The sequence below is a fragment of the Bufo bufo genome (genome assembly GCF_905171765.1).
Source record: "Bufo bufo chromosome 11 unlocalized genomic scaffold, aBufBuf1.1 SUPER_11_unloc_1, whole genome shotgun sequence".
Taxonomy (NCBI): Eukaryota; Metazoa; Chordata; class Amphibia; order Anura; family Bufonidae; genus Bufo; species Bufo bufo.
Window position 1 is genome coordinate 223,020 of NW_024400016.1, and position 22,588 is coordinate 245,607.

The 22,588-nt window shown below is 42.5% G+C and overlaps 1 long non-coding RNA gene across 1 annotated transcript in view; it reads right to left on the reverse strand.

The window, feature by feature from the left end:
- LOC120983003 overlaps positions 1–22,211 on the reverse strand; it is a 33,166-nt gene extending 10,955 nt beyond the window's left edge. Inside the window, exon 1 of the long non-coding RNA XR_005775044.1 lies at positions 22,105–22,211. This is a non-coding gene — a long non-coding RNA (uncharacterized LOC120983003). The remainder of the gene's footprint in view (positions 1–22,104) is intronic.
- Positions 22,212–22,588: the final 377 nt, after the last annotated feature.

The following is a 22,588-nucleotide window of genomic DNA, read 5'->3' on the forward strand; positions in this document are numbered from 1 at the left end:
ATTAAAGGTTGGGAAGATCTCTTAACAGAGTGCTCCCTGAGATTATTAAAATATCTAGCAGAATACGAAAAGGAAGTCTTTAAGAAGGTAGATCAACAACTGGAGAGAGAAATTAAAGAAATACAGGAATTTGGCCAACATCCGGAGTTTCCTGAATTGGAACAAAAAATAAAGAAAAATATAGATACGTTGCAAAACGAAATTAAAGAAAGGAAACACGCCAAATATCTTAGAGATCGGTCAGATTTTGAGAGTAATCGTGTGTACATTTGGAGGAATAGAGGCAATAACAGAAACCCACAAAGAATATATAGGGATAATTCGGAAACCGAAACTTCAGGAACAGAGGGGTCAGGATATAGTTCCACAGGACAAGGGAATCGTTCCAAGGGAACCAAACGTAAAATCAAGAAAAGACAATACCCCCCAAGGAAATCATCCCTACAAAGACGGGAGTCTCTTCAACCATGTATAAGAGACCCAATAGGAAAACAAGGCACATCAAGTGCAAGTGGGATATCTGTACCATCAACTCTCCCTCCAAATGTGCAATCCTCACAATCTACACAATCCTTCTCCTTTGGCACATCTCAGGGAGTGAATATGAGTCAGGCGCAAGCAGTGTTCCAACCTCAAACATCACAACCTTTAATGCAGGCATATCCATCACAAATGAATATAGGGTTGGGAGAAAAAACAACAACTATTGCCCCCCTTTTTTTAGGCCAAACAGGGGTCCAGTTGAGGGACCGAGAGAGGTGGGGCTACAGCAAATAACTGCTGGGACATGTTTTGAGGATCAAATAGATCCAGATGATAAACAAGTTATAAATTTGTCAAAATATGTCTTAAAACCATCAGAAAAAATGCTTCTAAGTAAAGGCCTTACCTTTACTCCGGTCCCACAATGTGACAAGTTCCTATGGATCAAGGATGTGAACCTTTTCGCGCGAAAGCTAGCCTTGCATAAGGTACATAAACAAGAAGAAAGTGATTCACGGAGACTATATGACAAAGAGAGGAGATGTGTGGAGATTTTGGAGTCACTACAGAAAGAAAGTGAGGGCTACCAAATTAATCTAGAACCTCCCTTCTCAAATCTAAGACCAAAATCAAAAATGACTCCACAGTTCACACAGTTTCAAGAAATTGAGACTTTTGTACAGTTGGTCACTCAGGATATTAAATCCTTACACATGAGGAAAGACCACCTAGTGCAGAATCTCAATGATGAGGAACAAGAAGCCCTGGATATCCTCAGGAAAAATGAGGATATCATAATAAAGCCGAGTGACAAGGGGGGCAACATAGTCATTCAAGATAGAAGTGACTATGTTGATATGGTGCTGAGACTCTTGAAAGATAAATTAACATATCAACCCCTGAAGAATGACCCCACAAAAGAATTTCTTGTTGATCTTAAAAAACTACTAGATGGAGCACTTCAGGAAAATCTAATAACAAAAGACGAATTTAAATATCTGTATAATAAAAATCCAACGATTTCCACCTTCTATGCCCTCCCTAAAGTGCATAAAGATAAACAACCAATTCCAGGAAGACCAATTGTGTCGGGGAACGACAATCTCACACAATCTGTTAGCGAATATATCGATCAGGTACTGAGACCCTTTGTGACCACCTTACCCTCGTATATTAGAGATACAAAAGATCTTCTTTTGAAGATCAATGACATCACGGTTACACCAGACACAATTTTAGCTAGCTTGGATGTAGAGTCACTCTACAGTAACATCCAACACCCATTAGGAATGCACGCAGCAGAATCCTACCTAAACACGAGAAGTCAGAACTTCAATAGGCACAATCAATTTGTGTTGTCCTCACTAAGGTTTGTTTTGGAGCACAATTATTTTGTTTTTCAGGGACAATTTTATATGCAAATTAATGGTACTGCGATGGGGACGTCATGTGCCCCCACGTATGCCAATTTATTTTTAGGGTGGTGGGAAAATAATCACGTTTTTACGGAGGGAATGTCGTCATATATCTGCCACATCATTTTTTGGGGCAGATATATAGACGACATTCTCATCCTATGGGATGGTGGTCACTCTTTGTTTTGTGAATTCACTCAGAAACTAAATCGCAACAGTATAGGGATGAAATATACCTATGAGATCCAGGAAAAGGAGATTGTGTTTCTTGACCTGAAAATTAAGAAGACTGAAAATGGTCAGTTGGTAACAGAGGTTTTTAGAAAACCAACATCAACAAACAGTTACCTACACTGGAATAGCTGGCATCCTACATCTTTGAAGAAGGGAATTCCTGTAGGCCAGTATCTGAGGGCACGCCGGAACTGTTCAGACGAGGCCTCTTTCTCTAAAGAAAGTGAACAACTTCTTCAGAGATTTAGGAAAAGAGGTTATCCTAAAAATCCCTTGAGGAAGGCCTATAATAGGGCTAATAGAACGAAGAGAGAAGATCTTCTCAAAGGAACTCCCCCGAAGAAAAATGACATCATTAGGTGTATAGGGACCTACGACGGATATAATAAAGAAATATATGGAATATTGAAGAAATACTGGCACATAATAAAATCTGACAGAGACCTAAATACGATACTCACCTCTAACCCATCAGTAACGTACAGACGGGGCAGGAACCTTAAAGATCAGCTGGTTCATAGCCATTTGAGGGAAAAGGAGAAAATCCAGGTAAATTGGTTGAAAGATACCGAGGCTCCTCACCATGTGGAGACTGCTCCTTTTGCAGATATGTCCCGCGCATAAAAAAGTATATAAACCCTACGGATAAGAAAGAATATGAGATCAAACAACTTATCACGTGTAAAACACAGGGGGTAGTATACTTGGCATCCTGTCCATGCCCAAAATTATACGTGGGAAAAACTGTACAGGAGTTGAGACGTCGTATTTCAGGACATATAAGTACTATTGAAACTGGGAAAGATACATCAATTGCCAGACATATTAAATATTTCCATAATAACAAAAGCACAGCTTTAAGATTCTGGGGCATAGAGAAAATAGTCCTGGGACCAAGGGGTGGCATCCTTGACAAAAAATTATTACAAAGTGAGGCCCGGTGGATACATAGGCTGGGGACAATGAGCCCACAGGGCCTTAATGAAGGATTTTCCTTCACAGCCTTTATCTAGATATTAGGAGGTACACCTTAAAAAAGTAAATAATATTACGAGGGGAAAAAAAAAAAGGAAAAAGAAAAAAAGAAGGAATCAAATATATATCTGGTAGAAGAAAGATAGTAACCCTCAGTCCATTGAATTAGATCAAGTCGTAATCCTCACAATCAAAACAGGGATAAAAGATGAAAATATCAGTGAACTTCTAAAATAAAAATAAAAAACAATAACTAAAATAATAATTAAAAACAAATAAAAACAAAAAATAATAATTATAAAAGGCAAATGTATGGTGATAGAGCTCATGGGAGTTATATATGTACAGAAGAACTGATAATGTAAAATGAATGGCATAAAAGGTTGAAGAGTTGAGAAAATAATATCACCCTAGGTGTCGACGTAAGTGTAGTCATTCAATGAAAAATACATATATATCATGAAGGAAGTAATAAAATGATAGGAATATTTAACTCATGTATAGAGCAATGATGCTATCCTCATAATTGAGGGTAACAGGTATGTGCATATATAATGTTAATATAGAAATGTTGTCAAATGAACTTTGAACCCCAATATATGAGCTGTATCCCTACATTTTCAGTCTAAAAGCCAAATCCCACACGAAGTTCTAAACCACTATACCTCTCAGAAGACAGGTGTAGATATAAGCATCTTTATGTGATATTCCAGACCGGAATGCTAAAGACTCTACGCATGCGCAATACTATATACTGTGAGCAGAATGAAATCTAAGCCCCAACGCATGCGTTGTAATCCAACTTCTAATTTAAGGTTGGACCTTCACGCACGCGTGGGGACGATACACTGGAAAAAGTTAAAGATTTTGCGCAAGCGCATTTTTCTGCGGGCTCAGATCGGAACGTTAAAGATCACACAACTCCTTGAGCTAAAGAAAATTAAATATCAGGCGCATGCGCAATATAACGCATGCGCAAGATAACATACTGCGAGTAGAACAAAATCTAAGTCTTAACGCATGCGCTTCGATACAACTCCTTGACCTAAAAAAAATTAAAGATCAGACGCATGCGCAATATAACATACTGCGAGTATAATAAAATCTAAGTCTTAACGCATGCACTTTGACATAACTCCTCGAGCTAAAAAGTTGAAGTTAGATTCTTCACGCATGCGCAGGGATGATATATCGGAAAAAGTTAAAGATCCTGCGCAAGCACATATTCCTGTGAGCTCGGATCGGAATGTTAAAGAACAGGCGCATGCGTAATATAACATACTACGAGCAGAATAAAATCTAAGTCTTAACGCATGCGCTTTGATACAACTCTTTGAGCTGGAAAGTTAAAGACCTTGCGCATGCGCATACTTTAACGGCCTCTCGGATCGGGGTTTAAAGTTCTCACGCAAGCGCAGGGCCACTATATGAACAAAGGAAGTGACGGAACGACTGCAAAACATCATGAAGGTACTGGATTGGGTTACCGGACTGTCAGACAGGAATGCAAGGCAATGCTTGGCCATGGAATATGGAATGACCCTCCCCTAATGTTTAAAAGGGTGTAGTGGGAAAGCATTCTTGTTGACAGTAGCTCCATCCCCTGAAGAAGCCACATCCGGTGGTGAAACATGTTGGGGGAGCTCTTGTGTTAGTTTTTAGATTAGGAGTAGGTAGGACCAAGTGTTGCAGCATGGAGTAACTGCAGACTCGATCGTGTTTGAACACCAGTGGCTGTGAATTGCACCAAAGAGAAACATGAGAACCTAGAGACTTAGGGTGAATGAACAAGTATACTCTTGGCATTATGCCCACCTAGGCAAATAAAGTAAAACTACTGCTGGGGAAAAAGGGAAAAGTGGGACAAATCGATGCCATGAGGTTGACTATATGGGTGAAGTAACCCTTATCTCAGCCACTAGCGCCCTACCACACCTAGAATTTTAAACTAGTCTTTGTTCTTCCGTTATGTTACTTTCTTATAAATAAAATGAAATAAATGTTACGTTTTAAATTGACCAGAAACGGAAGTCTACTAGTCTAGGCAACTAGGCTATTTGAAATAAATTATAAGTTGTTTATTCCGGGTCTAAAGGGTCTTTGAAAACTACTACTTGAAATCTATCCCAAAAAGAAAATCTTACATTGAAGTTATTGATAGTGTCATTCAGAAAAACCTAAGACACACGCTAGCGTGCTGATAGTAGTGTCATTCTGTGATTAAACCTATAACTGTCACACAGCGCAAAAAAAAACAGGTCTCACATCTCTATTCAACCAAATCTGCACAGTTTTAGCTGGTCAAGTTATTTGTAGTGACCGTCAAAGCAGACTTTTTGTTCTGGGTTGAAAAAGCATTCCCAAATTTGCCATTCTGAAAATAACTAGTTTGTGGTATTTCAGGCCTACTTGAAATCTATCCCAAAAAGAAAATCTTACATTGAAGTTATTGATAGTGTCATTCAGAAAAACCTAAGACACACGCTAGCGTGCTGATAGAAGTGTCATTCTGTGATTAAACCTATAACTGTCACACAGCGCAAAAAAAAACAGGTCTCACATCTCTATTCAACCAAATCTGCACAGTTTTAGCTGGTCAAGTTATTTGTAGTGACCGTCAAAGCAGACTTTTTGTTCTGGGTTGAAAAAGCATTCCCAAATTTGCCATTCTGAAAATAACTAGTTTGTGGTATTTTAGGCCTACTTGAAATCTATCCCAAAAAGAAAATCTTACATTGAAGTTATTGATAGTGTCAATCAGAAAAACCTAAGACACACGCTAGCGTGCTGATAGAAGTGTCATTCTGTGATTAAACCTATAACTGTCACACAGCGCAAAAAAAAACAGGTCTCACATCTCTATTCAACCAAATCTGCACAGTTTTAGCTGGTCAAGTTATTTGTAGTGACCGTCAAAGCAGACTTTTTGTTCTGGGTTGAAAAAGCATTCCCAAATTTGCCATTCTGAAAATAACTAGTTTGTGGTATTTCAGGCCTACTTGAAATCTATCCCAAAAAGAAAATCTTACATTGAAGTTATTGATAGTGTCATTCAGAAAAACCTAAGACACACGCTAGCGTGCTGATAGAAGTGTCATTCTGTGATTAAACCTATAACTGTCACACAGCGCAAAAAAAAAACAGGTCTCACATCTCTATTCAACCAAATCTGCACAGTTTTCGCTGGTCAAGTTATTTGTAGTGACCGTCAAAGCAGACTTTTTGTACTGGGTTGAAAAAGCATTCCCAAATTTGCCATTCTCAAAATTGTGGTGAACGGGAACAATGAGGAAAACATCTAATAAGGGACGCGGACACGGACGTGGACATGGTCGTGGTGGTGTTAGTGGACCCTCTGGTGCTGGGAGAGGACGTGGCCGTTCTGCCACAGCCACACGTCCTAGTGAACCAACTACCTCAGGTCCCAGTAGCCAGCAGAATTTACTGCGATATTTGGTGGGGCCCAATGCCGTTCTAAGGATGGTAAGGCCTGAGCAGGTACAGGCATTAGTCAATTGGGTGGCCGACAGTAGATCCAGCACGTTCACATTATCTCCCACCCAGTCTTCTGCAGAAAGCGCACAGATGGCGCATGCAAACCAAGCCCATCGGTCTGTCACATCACCCCCATGCATATCAGGGAAACTGTCTGAGCCTCAAGTTATGCAGCAGTCTCTTATGCTGTTTGAAGACTCTGCTGCCAGGGTTTCCCAAGGGCATCCACCTAGCCCTTCCCCAGGGGTGGAAGAGATAGAATGCACTAACGCACAAACACTTATTTTTCCTGATGATGAGGACATGGGAATACCACCTCAGCACGTCTCTGATGATGACGAAACACAGGTGCCAATTGCTGCGTCTTTCTGCAGTGTGCAGACTGAACAGGAGGTCAGGGATCAAGACTGGGTGGAAGACGATGTAGGGGACGATGAGGTCCTAGACCCTACATGGAATGAAGGTCGTGCCACTGACTTTCACAGTTCGGATTAAGAGGCAGTGGTGAGACCGAGCCAACAGCGTAGCAAAAGAGGGAGCAGTGGGCAAAATCAGAACACCCGCCGCCAAGGCATGGCACTTCTTCAAACAATGTGCTGACGACAAGACCCGAGTGGTTTGCACGCTGTGCCATCAGAGCCTGAAGCGAGGCATTAACGTTCTGAACCTTAGCACAACCTGCATGACCAGGCACCTGCATGCAAAGCATGAACTGCAGTGGAGTAAACACCTTAAAAACAAGGAAGTCACTCAGGCTCCCCCTGCTACCTCTTCTGCTGCTGCCGCCTCGGCCTCTTCTGCTGCTGCTGCCGCCGCCTCGGCCTCTTCCTCTGCCTCTGGAGGAACGTTGGCACCTGCCGCCCAGCAAACATGGGATGTACCACCAACACCACCACCTGCGTCACCAAGCATCTCAACCATGTCACACGGCAGCGTTCAGCTCTCCATCTCACAAACATTTGAGAGAAAGCGTAAATTCCCACCTAGCCACCCTCGATCCCTGGCCCTGAATGCCAGCATTTCTAAACTACTGGCCTATGAAATGCTGTCATTTAGGCTGGTGGACACACACAGCTTCAAACAGCTCATGTCACTTGCTGTCGCACAGTATGTTGTTCCCAGCCGCCACTACTTCTCCAAGAGAGCCGTGCCTTCCCTGCACAACCAAGTGTCCGATAAAATCAAGTGTGCACTGCGCAACGCAATCTGTGGCAAGGTCCACCTAACCACAGATACGTGGACCAGTAAGCACGGCCAGGGACGCTATATCTCCCTAACTGCACACTGGGTAAATGTAGTGGCGGCTGGGCCCCAGGCGGAGAGCTGTTTGGCGCACGTCCTTCCGCCGCCAAGGATCGCAGGGCAACATTCTTTGCCTCCTGTCTCCTCCTCCTCCTACTCAGCTTCCTCCTCCTCTTCTTCCACCTGCTCATCCAGTCAGCCACACACCTTCACCACCAACTTCAGCACAGCACGGGGTAAACGTCAGCAGGCCATTCTGAAACTCATATGTTTGGGGGACAGGCCCCACACCGCACAGGAGTTGTGGCGGGGTATAGAACAACAGACCGACGAGTGGTTGCTGCCGGTGAGCCTCAAGCCCGGCCTGGTGGTGTGCGATAATGGGCGAAATCTCGTTGCAGCTCTGGGACTAGCCGGTTTTACGCACATCCCTTGCCTGGCGCATGTGCTGAATTTGGTGGTGCAGAAGTTCATTCGCAACTACCCCGACATGTCAGAGCTGCTGCATAAAGTGCGGGCCGTCTGTTCGCGCTTCCGGCGTTCACACCCTGCCGCTGCTCGCCTGTCTGCGCTACAGCGTAACTTCGGCCTTCCCGCTCACCGCCTCATATGCGACGTGCCCACCAGGTGGAACTCCACCTTGCATATGCTGGACAGACTGTGCGAGCAGCAGCAGGCCATAGTGGAGTTTCAGCTGCAGCACGCACGGGTCAGTCGCACTGCGGATCAGACCCACTTCACCACCAATGACTGGACCTCCATGCGAGACCTGTGTGCCCTGTTGCACTGTTTCGAGTACTCCACCAACATGGCCAGTGGCGATGACGCCGTTATCAGCGTTACAATACCACTTCTATGTCTCCTTGAGAAAACACTTAGGGCGATGATGGAAAAGGAGGTGGCCCAGGAGGAAGAGGAGGAAGAGGGGTCACTTTTAGCACTTTCAGGCCAGTCTCTTCAAAGTGACTCAGAGGGAGGTTTTTTGCAACACCAGAGGCCAGGTACAAATGTGGCCAGACAGGGCCCACTACTGGAGGACGAGGAGGACGAGGATGAGGAGGAGGTGGAGGAGGATAAGGATGAAGCATGTTCACAGCGGGGTGGCACCCAAAGCAGCTCGGGCCCATCACTGGTGTGTGGCTGGGGGGAAACACAGAACGATGACGATACGCCTCCCACAGAGGACAGCTTGTCCTTACCTCTGGGCAGCCTGGCACACATGAGCGACTACATGCTGCAGTGCCTGCGCAACGACAGCAGAGTTGCCCACATTTTAACGTGTGCGGAATACTGGGTTGCCACCCTGCTGGATCCCCGGTACAAAGACAATGTGCCCACCTTACTTTCTACACTGGAGCGTGATAGGAAGATGTGCGAGTACAAGCGCACGTTGGTAGACGCGCTACTGAGAGCATTCCCAAATGTCACAGGGGAACCAGTGGAAGCCCAAGGCGAAGGCAGAGGAGGAGCAAGAGGTCGCCAACGCAGCTGTGTCACGGCCAGCTCCTCTGAGGGCAGGGTTAGCATGGCAGAGATGTGGAAAAGTTTTGTCACCACGCCACAGCTAACTGCACCACCACCTGATACGGAACGTGTTAGCAGGAGGCAACATTTCACTAACATGGTGGACCAGTACCTGTGCACACCCCTCCACGTACTGACTGATGGTTCGGCCCCATTCAACTTCTGGGTCTCCAAATTGTCCACGTGGCCAGAGCTAGCCTTTTATGCCTTGGAGGTGCTGGCCTGCCCGGCGGCCAGCGTTTTGTCTGAATGTGTATTCAGCACGGCAGGGGGCGTCATTACAGACAAACGCAGCCGCCTGTCTACAGCCAATGTGGACAAGCTGACGTTCATAAAAATGAACCAGGCATGGATCCCACAGGACCTGTCCATCCCTTGTGCAGATTAGATATTAACTACCTCCCCTTAACAATATATTATTCTACTCCAGGGCACTTCCTCATTCAATACTATTTTTAATTTCATTTTACCATTATATTGCGGGGCAACCCAAAGTTGAATAAACCTCTCCTCTGTCTGGGTGCCGGGGCCTAAATGTGTGACAGTGGCCTGTTCCAGTGGTGGGTGACGTGAAGCCTGATTCTCTGCTATGACATGAATACAGATTCTGCGCTGACATAAGGCCAGATTCTCTGTTACGGGACCTCTCTCCTCTGCCTGGGTGCCTGGGCCTAAATGTGTGACAGTGGCCTGTTCCAGTGGTGGGTGACGTGAAGCCTGATTTTCTGCTATGACATGAAGACAGATTCTGCGCTGACATAAGGCCAGATTCTCTGTTACGGGACCTCTCTCCTCTGTCTGGGTGCCGGGGCCTAAATGTGTGACAGTGGCCTGTTCCAGTGGTGGGTGACGTGAAGCCTGATTCTCTGCTATGACATGAAGACAGATTCTGCGCTGGCATAAGGCCAGATTCTCTGTTACGGGACCGCTCTCCTCTGTCTGGGTGCCGGGGCCTAAATGTGTGACAGTGGCCTGTTCCAGTGGTGGGTGACGTGAAGCCTGATTCTCTGCTATGACATGAATACAGATTCTGCGCTGACATAAGGCCAGATTCTCTGTTACGGGACCTCTCTCCTCTGCCTGGGTGCCTGGGCCTAAATGTGTGACAGTGGCCTGTTCCAGTGGTGGGTGACGTGAAGCCTGATTCTCTGCTATGACATGAAGACAGATTCTGCGCTGACATAAGGCCAGATTCTCTGTTACGGGACCGCTCTCCTCTGTCTGGGTGCCGGGGCCTAAATGTGTGACAGTGGCCTGTTTCAGTGGTGGGTGACGTGAAGCCTGATTCTCTGCTATGACATGAAGACAGATTCTGTGCTGACATCAGGCCAGATTCTCTGTTACGGGACCTCTCTCCTCTGCCTGGGTGCCGGGGCCTAAATGTGTGACAGTGGCCTGTTCCAGTGGTGGGTGACGTGAAGCCTGATTCTCTGCTTTGACATGAAGACAGATTCTGTGCTGACATAAGGCCAGATTCTCTGTTACGGGACCGCTCTCCTCTGTCTGGGTGCCGGGGCCTAAATGTGTGACAGTGGCCTGTTTCAGTGGTGGGTGACGTGAAGCCTGATTCTCTGCTATGACATGAAGACAGATTCTGCGCTGACATAAGGCCAGATTCTCTGTTACGGGACCTCTCTCCTCTGCCTGGGTGCCTGGGCCTAAATGTGTGACAGTGGCCTGTTCCAGTGGTGGGTGACGTGAAGCCTGATTCTCTGCTATGACATGAAGCCAGATTCTCTGCTATGGCATGAAGAGACTGATTCTCTGCTGACATGAAGCCAGATTCTTTGCTATGGCATGAAGAGACTGATTCTCTGCTGACGTCAAGCCAGATTCTCTGCTATGGGACCTCTGTCCAATTGATATTGGTTCATTTTTATTTTTTTAATTTTTATTTTAATTCATTTCCCTATCCACATTTGTTTGCAGGGGATTTACCTACATGTTGCTGCCTTTTGCAGCCCTCTAGCTCTTTCCTGGGCTGTTTTACAGCCTTTTTAGTGCCCAAAAGTTCAGGTCCCCATTGACTTCGATGGGGTTCGGGTTCGGGACGAAGTTCGGATCGGGTTCGGATCCCGAACCCGAACATTTCCGGGAAGTTCGGCCGAACTTCTCGAACCCGAACATCCAGGTGTTCGCTCAACTCTAGTGATGGAGATTGTTATAAATCAGCTATTTCCTGGCTGCAGAGAGCCTTTATAGTGGTGTAGAACACTGTGCCTTACAGTAACATGCATACGGAGTCTGCTGTGGCAGTGAAATTATACTGTGAGTCAGTATGACATGCAGATGACTTAGAATCACTGCACACTTTACTTATTTGGGCATTAACGGGGCCGAAACTGACCAAATAACTCAAGTGTGAACTCAGCCTTACAGGTCGATGTTAGCGCCAGGTATAAAGAACCGCGCAGAGGCCCAAGATCCTACTATAGAAACTGTTCACCCCAAAATCAGTAGCATCAGGCCGCAATTTTACCCCAATTACAGAATCAAGGATTAACATTTATTTATGTATAAAATAACGTGAACACCCTAAAATTAGTAGTATTAGAACGCAATTTTACCCTAATTAAGGAATCATGGATTACTGAAATTATGTATAAAAGAATGCAAACAACCTAAAATCAGTAGTATTAGAGCACTTTGTAATCCCAATTCGCGCAGCAAGGTGTAATAGAATAGCTCCTCTATTATTTTACACTCTTCTATTGGCCCCTGCACTCTCCCTATTGTGTGGACAAAGTCTCCCTACACTATCTCAGTGCTGTCCCTGAACTGCTGAAAACTCGTATTTTTCTAATAAAGTCCTAATCACTTTTCCTAGCACCGGGCAAGAGACTGTGCGGGATTCCACCTCATCAACTTTGATTCACTGAACGCTAATTATCATATTCAATATGAACTAAAAGTTACACAACAACCTTGCTCTATGGGTCAGTTTGATTATGGCGATAGCAAACTTGTGTAGTTTCTATGTTTTTACTACTTTAAAAAAACCTTTGAAAAAACCTTTACTTTACTTAACACTTCCCTTCCCTGCCCTATTTCCCTCGCTACTGTACTGAATTTGAAATGTAAAATGCCGGCTGCCATTTTGTGCGATTCCTCCAAAACTGCAAATTTGTATGCAAGTAGAATTTTTTGGGAAATTCATAATGAATCTATATCATTTAGAATCAATTTGCTCATCTCTAGTAAAAGCCTCTCAAAAATGTCTGCTCTTTTTCAAGTGCACTGAATTCTCTATCCGGTTTCAAAGACAGAGACAAGTCAACCACTATCCACATCATCATATCCATGTTCTTCTCCTGCTTACAAAACCACAGTAAATGTTATTAAAGTTTTTTTAAAGTATAAAAAAAAAGGTTTTCTTGTGCTTCCCTAAAAACAGTGTAGCATCTGTCCATGAATGGTGTTTGATATCTCTGTTTGGTCTTATTCATTTGAATGAGAATGAGCCCGATACCAGACACAGCCCATGAAGTGATGTGAAGCTGTTTCTGTGGGAAAATTTTTAGACATTTCAATGTTATTAAAAGGCCAGGTTAACCTTTATGGGGTTTGGGGAGGGGACTACATGATGCATATTTTTGTAATACAGTATATAGTAAATTGCACAGGCTTTGTACAAGATAACAGTTTATACCCTACTCATTTTTCCACTTGATACCATTGTATATGCCTATGGAATGTGCCAGGTCTCTCTTGTCTAACTGGCCGTTTTAGGTGGGATATGTCTATTTGGTGCTCTGGATGCCAACTAACATTTTTAGAACTTCTTGTAGATGCTGTAATGAAATGTGTACTTTAAATGATCCGTTCATATCTTGCTTGTAGTATTACAATAAGTTTCCAGTATTCTAAGTTCTTCCTTGTAAGTGTAGACTACTATAGCTCCTTTAACATTTTAATCTATTTTATTGTGATGATTCATTGAAAATAAAGAAAATTAAGCAATTTTACATCTTATAATTAAAATTGACTTTTTTCTTTCTTTCAACAGCACCCATGCAGGTCTATGTCTATCTATAGTAACAGACTACAAACTAATCCAGTATAGTCTGTTCCTGAAGTAAAATACGGATAGGTAATATGATGGCAGGATCCGACTACACAGGGTTTGATTGTGGTCTGTTACCATGGAAACATACAGCCAGGTCCATAAATATTGGAACATCGACACAATTCTAACATTTGTGGCTCTACACACCACCACAATGGATTTGAAATGAAATGAACAAGATGTGCTTTAACTGCAGACTGTCAGCTTTAATTTGTGGGTATTTACATCCAAAACAGGTAAACGGTGTAGGAATTACAACAGTTTGCATATGTGCCTCCCACTTGTTAAGGAACCAAAAGTAATGGGACAATTGGCTTCTCAGCTGTTCCATGGCCAGGTGTGTTATTCCCTCATTATCCGAATTACAATGAGCAGATAAAAGGTCCAGAGTTCATTTCAAGTGTGCTATTTGCATTTTGAATCTGTTGCTGTCAACTCTCAAGATGAGATCCAAAGAGCTGTCACTATAATTGAAGCAAGCCATCATTTGGCTGAAAAAACAAAACAAACCGATCAGAGAGATAGCAAAAACATTAGGTGTGGCCAAAACAACTGTTTGGAACATTCTTAAAAAGAAGGAACGCACCGGTGAGCTCAGCAACACCAAAAGACCCGGAAGACCATGGAAAACAACTGTGGTGGATGACCGAGGAATTCTTTCCCTGGTGAAGAAAACACCCTTCACAACAGTTGGCCAGATCAAGAACACTCTCCAGGAGGTAGATGTACGTGTGTCAAAGTCAACAATCAAGAGAAGACTTCACCAGAGGGAATACAGATGGTTCACCACAAGATGTAAACCATTGGTGAGCCTCAAAAACAGGAAGGCAGGGGGGAGGAGCTAGCCGCGTCAGGGAATGGCCGCTTGATTCGTGTGCTCCGGTCCACAGCGCTCTTAACAGCCTTATACAGCATTCCCTTCACCCTAAACTATGGGGAAACCGTCGAAAGACAAAACCAGAGAGTCACAGGGAACCCCTAAGCACAGTAGGGGACAGTCAGATATGGACAAATATCTGAAAAATAAATTGTCATCGCCGGCATGCAGACCTAAGATGGCGCCGGATGCCGCTGCGGCACAAAGCTATACAGAAGACTCGGATGATGAAGGCTCCTGCGCTATGTCGGAAGCCCATTGTGGAAGCGACTTAATGCCAATTACTAGGACCTTCCTCAAAGAATCCCTGACTTCAGCTTTTGAACCAGTTATGAAAGAACTATCCGCTATTAAAGCCGACATCAAACAAACTGGCCAGCGGGTTGCAGTCTTAGAAGAAACACAGATAGCGATCGCTAAACACAGTGGTGCCATGCAGTCTAACATAGAAGAAATGCAAGACCAACTGAATTCTGCCTTCCTACACCTCGAGGATCAAGAGAACAGAAGTCGGAGGAAGAATATCCGTATACGAGGTGTCCCAGAAGAAGTTTCAACAGAGGCTATACTTACCACGGTCAGTAACATCTTTTCCTCTATCCTGGGCCCAGACAGAGATGCCGCGGTGATAATAGAGAGAGCTCACAGAGCCCTCAGGCCTAAGCCCCTAGCAGAAGCCCCACCACGGGACATTATATGCGGTCTGCTTAACTATCTAGATACCGCCGCCATTTTAAGCGCAGCCAGGGAGAAAGGCGACATACTCCTGGATAACTCCAAGATACAGATCTTCCAAGATCTAGCTGCCAGCACATTAGCTAAACGGCGAGCTCTAAAGCCATTGACTGACCTATTGAGAGCTAAGAAATACCCGCTAAGATGGCTCTTTCCTTTCGGGTTATACACTTCTATCAATGGCAAGCAAGTCATCATCCGTCTGACCTTAATAAGGTATGGAACATTCTGAAGATAGAACCCCTAGATATTCCTTCTTGGTTGCCGCTCGCTGGAGGAACAAAGATCCCACCATTACCATCAGAGGCAGACTGGCAGATAGTCAGAAAATTCAAATCACCTGCCGCCAAGAAGCGCCAAACCGAATTAAAAGACACTTAAAGAAGAAGTCCAGCTCTAAAGTTGTCTTACCTTTTGTAGAGGAGATTGATATGAGCTTCTACTTACACCCGAATTTTTTTTTTTGTTGGGGACATTTCATTTCATTTTATTTCTAAACGTGCATATATGTTTAGTTTGATCATCCTTTCTTAGCTTAGTCTGAAATATGAGCAGTTATGAGGAGACACGTTCCGAATCCTTTGACATGCGTTTTTCGGATGGCTGCTTATTGGTATGCGTTTTTGCATTAATGTTGTTTTTATGCATTGTTGGAATCACGCATACTGTTTCTTCAATGTTGTGGCGGTATATGTGTCCACAATTCCCCGGGCAGCCCCTGTAATGGACCTTGAATGAGCTCCAACTATTGTGCAGATTCTGTCTGGGTAATTTAAGTGATAGACATATTGCGAACTTACACATACAGAGCTGAAGGATGCTATCTCCCCTTAATCTGGATGTCTTAGTGTAATTAATGTGTTTAACACTTAATCTTTATATCGCATTAACCTCAGTAAAATTCCTACCCTGTAGCCATTTTCTGTAGCTCATCCCATAGAAGAAGTGAGATAATCTGGAACATATTGTGTTGGGAATATCTGAAGACGTGTTGGCTGGGGGGGACGATATACTTGATTTGCGTGGTGAAGCTAAAGTTGGAGTCGTCCTCAGCCAGCACGTCTACATTTTGACTGCGCTGTGTGACCACACACAGGCTTTGTGTGAAACACAGTCTTTCCCTCACCTGTCTTTTAACCCTTTCCCTCTTCCTCACCCCGTCTCTTTCCTCTCCATCCTTCCATTTCTCTTACCTAAACCACGTCCCTAGATAAGGGGTGGTTGGGTTCTTCACTCCTAGTGAAACACCCTACTATACAGTATTGTTGGTCTGATGGACCGTCAGTTAACTTTTTTGATTAGTTACTTTGTATTTAAGTTCTTTTTTTGGGTCAAATATACCTCTCCTTTGGATCAGTTGGGTAATAACTACTCAGATTTAACTTTACATTCAACATTATGGGCTCTATAAAGGTAGTCTCTTTTAATGTTAAGGGACTGAATATACCTCAAAAGAGGAGTCAAATCTTCCAGGTACTCAAAAAAGAAAATGCAGATATCCTATTCCTGCAGGAAAGCCACTTCAGACACAACCGAGTCCCTAGTCTGTTTACTAAAAGATATACAAAATGGTATCACAGTACACACTCCTCTGCTTCCAGAGGGGCCTCAATAGGAATCGGAACTAATGTTCCATTTAAGGAACAAGCACACTACATAGATCCTAGTGGACGCTATGTATTTCTTAAGGGAATGCTGCATGAAAATAAAGTCACACTAGTTAATATCTACGCCCCTAATACTAAACAGATCTCGTGGCTCACCAAATTATTACAATCCCTACAGGATTTCAGGGAAGGTTTGTTAATACTTGGAGGAGATTTAAACATAGCTCTAGACCACTCCCTGGACTCTACCTCAGCTGTTCCTAAATTCACGACTAAACAAATTGGCAAGCTGAAGGAAATCTTAGCTTCCCACCAAATTTCAGATGCCTGGAGAATAGTCCACCCAGACAGGAAAGACTATACCTTTCATTCTGCGGTGCACAGAACCTATCATCGCTTAGACTATTTATTTGTATCCAATCATATTTTGGAGAGAATTAAGCAAGCAACGATTGGTGATATATTGGTCTCAGACCATGCCCCAGTCTCTTTGTTGGTGCAGTTGAAAGGTATTCCACCCAGGGAGTGGTCATGGAGACTAAACGAAACTCTTTTAGAAAATGAACAAGATAGGCTTAAACTAGAGAATAAACTAAATGCTTTCTTTTAGATTAACACCTCCCCATCTATGAGTGACGCTATAGTTTGGGAATCACACAAAGCCTACATCAGAGGCGAACTTATAGCTTTAGGAGCTTGGGTACGCAAACAAAGAACTGCAAAAATAGACTCTATAATTGCCCAAATCTCAGCTATTGAAAGTATTAACAAGCTTTCCCCCTCGGATGCTAACTATGTAGATATCACCAAACTTAGAAGCCAACTAAGGGATCTTCTAACTATAAAATCCGCCAAAGCCCTTAGAGTAGCCAAGTTCAAACAATATCTTCATGGCAACAGAGGCTCTAAACTCCTCACACAAATGATAAAGGGACAGAGAGAAAAAGCATTCATACCTAACATAAAAACTGATAAAGGGCTTATTGTCTCCAATACGCCTTCCATAGCCAAAGAATTTGCCAATTTCTACTCACAACTTTATAATTTAAAACAAGATGACTCTACCCAAACAGCCGGAAAAATTGATTCATTCCTTAAATCAGTTCAGGTTACGAAATTAACCGAAAACGACAGAAATGTTTTATTGGCGCCAATCACAGTAAAAGAAGTTATTGAAACATTGGTAAGTGTACGCCCCGGGAAATGCCCAGGCCCAGATGGACTCCCTGCTATATATTATAGGAAATTTCAAACATCTCTTGCCCCGCATTTTACAAATATGTGCAATTTTTTTATTAAAAGGAGGTTCACTCCCCCCACAAACGCTTATGGCCCATATTTCAATAATCCCCAAAGAAGGGAAAGACCCCACCAAATGCAGTAGCTATAGGCCAATTTCCCTTCTTAATGTGGATGTTAAGCTTTGGGCTAAGCTACTGAGCCGTCTTGTCGCGGGGCTTCTCCCAAAATTAATAAATGAGGAACAGGTTGGCTTTGTCAAGGGCAGAGAGGGTAAGCATAATGTTAGCAGAGCTCTACATGCTATTTATTATGCAAAAAAACATAATATCCCTTTGGTGCTTCTAGGAACGGACGCAGAAAAAGCCTTTGACAGAGTCAACTGGGCTTTCATGGGGGGAGCTCTGCGACACTTTGGCTTCCCACCTGAATTCATAGACGCAATTTTCTCATTATATCGTGGCCCATCAGCTAGAGTTTTAGTTAATGGTGTACTGTCTCCCCCATTTAATATTTTGAATAGGACGAGACAGGGCTGCCCCTTGTCCCCGACTTTATTTATATTAACCCTAGAATTGCTCTTGCATAAAATCAGGTCATCTGAGGTTATCAGAGGTTTACATGTCAAGGGGAAAACCCACTCTTTGGCAGCTTTTGCTGATGATCTGTTATTATTTATAACCAATCCCAAAGAAGCTGTTCCCGAAATCCTGAAGATTTTAACGGAATATGGGGATATTTCGAACTTTAAGGTCAACTATGATAAATCAGAGATACTAAACATTTCTGGCAACACTCAACATATGGAAGAAATTAAATCTCATACTTCCTTTCGGTGGCCAGGGGAAGCTATCAAACACCTAGGTATCATGTTACCAGCAAATCCCAAAAACCTCTTTAGGCTTAATTATGTTCCACTTTTCTCTAAAGTTAAAACTTTCCTAAATTCAATCAAACTCCCTTACCTGTCCTGGATTGGCAGGAAAAATTTATTAGCCACTTATGTACTACCTTAAATATTGTACACTTTAAGATGTCTCCCTATCCCGCTTTCAAACAAGTTTCTCTCAGACCTTCGTAGCCTATTCACCACATACCTTTGGCAAAACAAAAAATCACGGTTGGCTTATTCCCTTATCATAAGGAAAAGAACAAATGGAGGTTTATCACTGCCTGATGTTAAAACCTATCTACATGCCATCCAGCTGGAAAGGTGGATGGACCTAAATAGATTTAATAACATTGCTTTATATGCAGACCTAGAAAAGGCTTTATTGGGAGAAGAAAATATACATCTTCTATGGGTTAAAGCCCGTACACTTAGCAAAAGTAAGATACTTAGTGATATCACTCGTTGTATGTTACAATACTGTGCAAGGTCGGTTGACTTAAATCTCTCGGCTTACTTACTATCCCCATTAGCCCCTTTATCGGCTCTGCCGACTTTTCTTAATCCTAAAATGGGTGGAAATCACAAAGCTTGGAATAGCCTTTCTAATATTAAAATTTCTGAACTAAGTAAAGCCACAGACATATCTGAATTCCTTCAGAATACTTTAGAGCACATCCCTACGCACATTAGGTCAGACCTTGTTGACATGGACATCTCTCTCACATGTAGGAAATTTAAGAAACTCCATGCAACTCCTCCTGACCCAACCTGGGTAGAAAACTACACTTTGATATCCTCCCCCCAGACCAAGATATTGTCTAAACTATACTCTAAATTAACTTTAGATATCTCTCATACTCGACCTTACTTTCTCCGTTTGTGGGAAAAAGAGCTTGAAATATCCCTGACTGATGAGGATGTTAATTTTATTCTTAGACATTCACACGGGTTTTCCAAATGTGTCCGTTTACAAGAAAATACATACAAGATTATTTCAAGGTGGTATAGAACCCCTAGCTTTCTTCATTGCATAAGACTTATACCCACGGATGAATGCTGGAGGTGTATGGCGAAATCAGGAACTATGTCCCACATTTGGTGGCTTTGTGATAAAATTAAAGGGTTTTGGAAAAGCGTTGAAGACACGATCAAGAAAATTTGTAAAAAATCCTTCTCTCTTACACCAGAGTTAGTTTTGCTCTGGAAACCGCAGAAAGATTTTAGGCCCAAAACTAATTGCTTAATAACACACCTAATTGCAGCTGCAAAATATGTTATACCTACCAGATGGAGGGATACGGAACCCCCCACCTGGAGGGAATGGATAGACAGGGTCCACCAAATCTGTTTAATGGAAGAACTGGTAGGTTGGGACAGAGGATGCAGGAAATCCTTTCTATCAACATGGCGGCCATGGCTAGATTTTTATAAAGAAGAAGCAAATACCTAAAGTGTATTAAATTATTATGACTCACAGGTGTGATTTTGCTCCACATACCTATACCTGTAGCTTGCTCTCTCACCCTTACTTACCTCCTTAACTCTACTAAGGCACCTATACAAGGCCCAAGATATATCATGTTGCGTCTGTTTGTTTGTAGACTCACTATAAGTTGACGCATACTAGTAAAATAATATTTACCCGTAACTTTTCCTCTAACATATCCTTTCAGAAGAATACAGAAGTATTAATAATTTATAATTAGGAAGGTCTCAGTAGTTATATTCCGACCCATGTTCTTGTTAAAGTTCTTCTTTACTATTCTTTATTCAAAGACTTCTTTCATGCTTGCTTCGTGATACATGTACCCTTTGGTATTCCTCTAAGAGACATCCACAGTAAAATGAGATTCTGTTTCTCGTTCTACCTCAATTTTTATGCGTCAACATCATACCTGTTCCGGCTTAAATGTATTATACCGATTCTGTTTCATATCCTCAGGTATAGACTATAAGCCAACACTTGTGCCTTAATATGTGATGCCGATTTTGCTATTTGTGGATTGCAATGTATAAAAATGACTGGAGGTATGTGTGTCATGATATGTCATGTAGCATTGTTACCTTTATATGAAAACTTTTGAAAAATAAAGAATTTACAAAAAAAAAACAGGAAGGCCAGATTAGAGTTTGCCAAACAACATCTAAAAAAGCCTTCACAGTTCTGGAACAACATCCTATGGACAGATGAGACCAAGATCAACTTGCACCAGAGTGATGGGAAGAGAAGAGTATGGAGAAGGAAAGGAACTGCTCATGATCCTAAGCATACCACCTCATCAGTGAAGCATGGTGGTGGTAGTGTCATGGCGTGGGCATGTATGGCTGCCAATGGAACTGGTTCTCTTGTATTTATTGATGATGTGACTGCTGACAAAAGCAGCAGGATGAATTCTGAAGTGTTTCAGGCAATATTATCTGCTCATATTCAGCCAAATGCTTCAGAACTCATTGTACGGCACTTCACAGTACAGATGGACAATGACCCAAAGCATACTGCAAAAGCAACCAAAGAGTTTTTTAAGGGAAAGAAGTGGAATGTTATGCAATGACCAAGTCAATGACCTGACCTGACTCCGATTGAGCATGCATTTCACTTGCTGAAGACAAAACTGAAGGGAAAATGCCCCAAGAACAAGCAGGAACTGAAGACAGTTGCAGTAGAGGCCTGGCAGAGCATCATCAGGGATGAAACCCAGCGTCTGGTGATGTCTATGTGTTCCAGATTTCAGGCTGTAATTGACTGCAAAGGATTTGCAACCAAGTATTAAAAAGTGAAAGTTTGATTTATGATTATTATTCTGTCCCATTACTTTTGGTTCCTTAACAAGTGGGAGGCACATATGCAAACTGTTGTAATTCCTACACCGTTCACCTGATTTGGATGTAAATACCCTCAAATTAAAGCTGACAGTCTGCAGTTAAAGCACATTTTGTTTGTTTCATTTCAAATCCATTGCCAAAAATGTTAGAATTGTGTCGATGTCCCAATATTTATGGACCTGACTGTATTTCTACATAAGAGCCGTTGAAACTAACTAAAAGGGCAATTTTTAGCAAGACCTGTAAAGTAGCTTCAGTTTTTATTTAAATGCACTTACACAATTAAAAGAAAATTGGTTCCAAGTTGAACTTACACTAAGTAGTCTTTAAGAAATGAACATGTCTGGCTATCTTATTATATCCAGAATTTAACTTTTCTGCTTCTTATACAAATTGTGCCAATATACGTTTAAATCCATTCAAAGGGAAAAGAAAAAGAGAAGTAGGTTAAAGTGAATGAAATACAATGATACTGAATTAGTTTAGTAACTCTTTACCATGTCTCTCAGATACAGTTGTTGGGTTGTCCTTGTTGAGGTTCTCATAGGATAATCCAGTGTCATCATAACCATATTCTGAAGTATTTTTCTCCAGAGGGAAACCTAAAATAATACACCAGTGATAGTACTCACTTTTTTTTATGAATATTACTCTATTGGTATAAGCCAATGTGATATTATTGGATTATCATAGAGATACAGTAGGCCATCAATCTAAAAATCCTGGACAAACTGAAAACATATTTAAATATAACCTAACTGATCGCTGGGATTTTTACTGCTGGGCCCCCACAGATCCTGATAATGGGGATCTTATTCTCCCAATCTGATGGAATAGTAGGTTGAGCATATGCTGTGATGTTCCATTGGTATACAGTACAGACCAAAAGTTTGGACACGCCTTCTCATTCAAAGAGTTTTCTTTATTTTCATGACTATGAAGGCATCAAAACTATGAATTAACACATGTGGAATTATATAC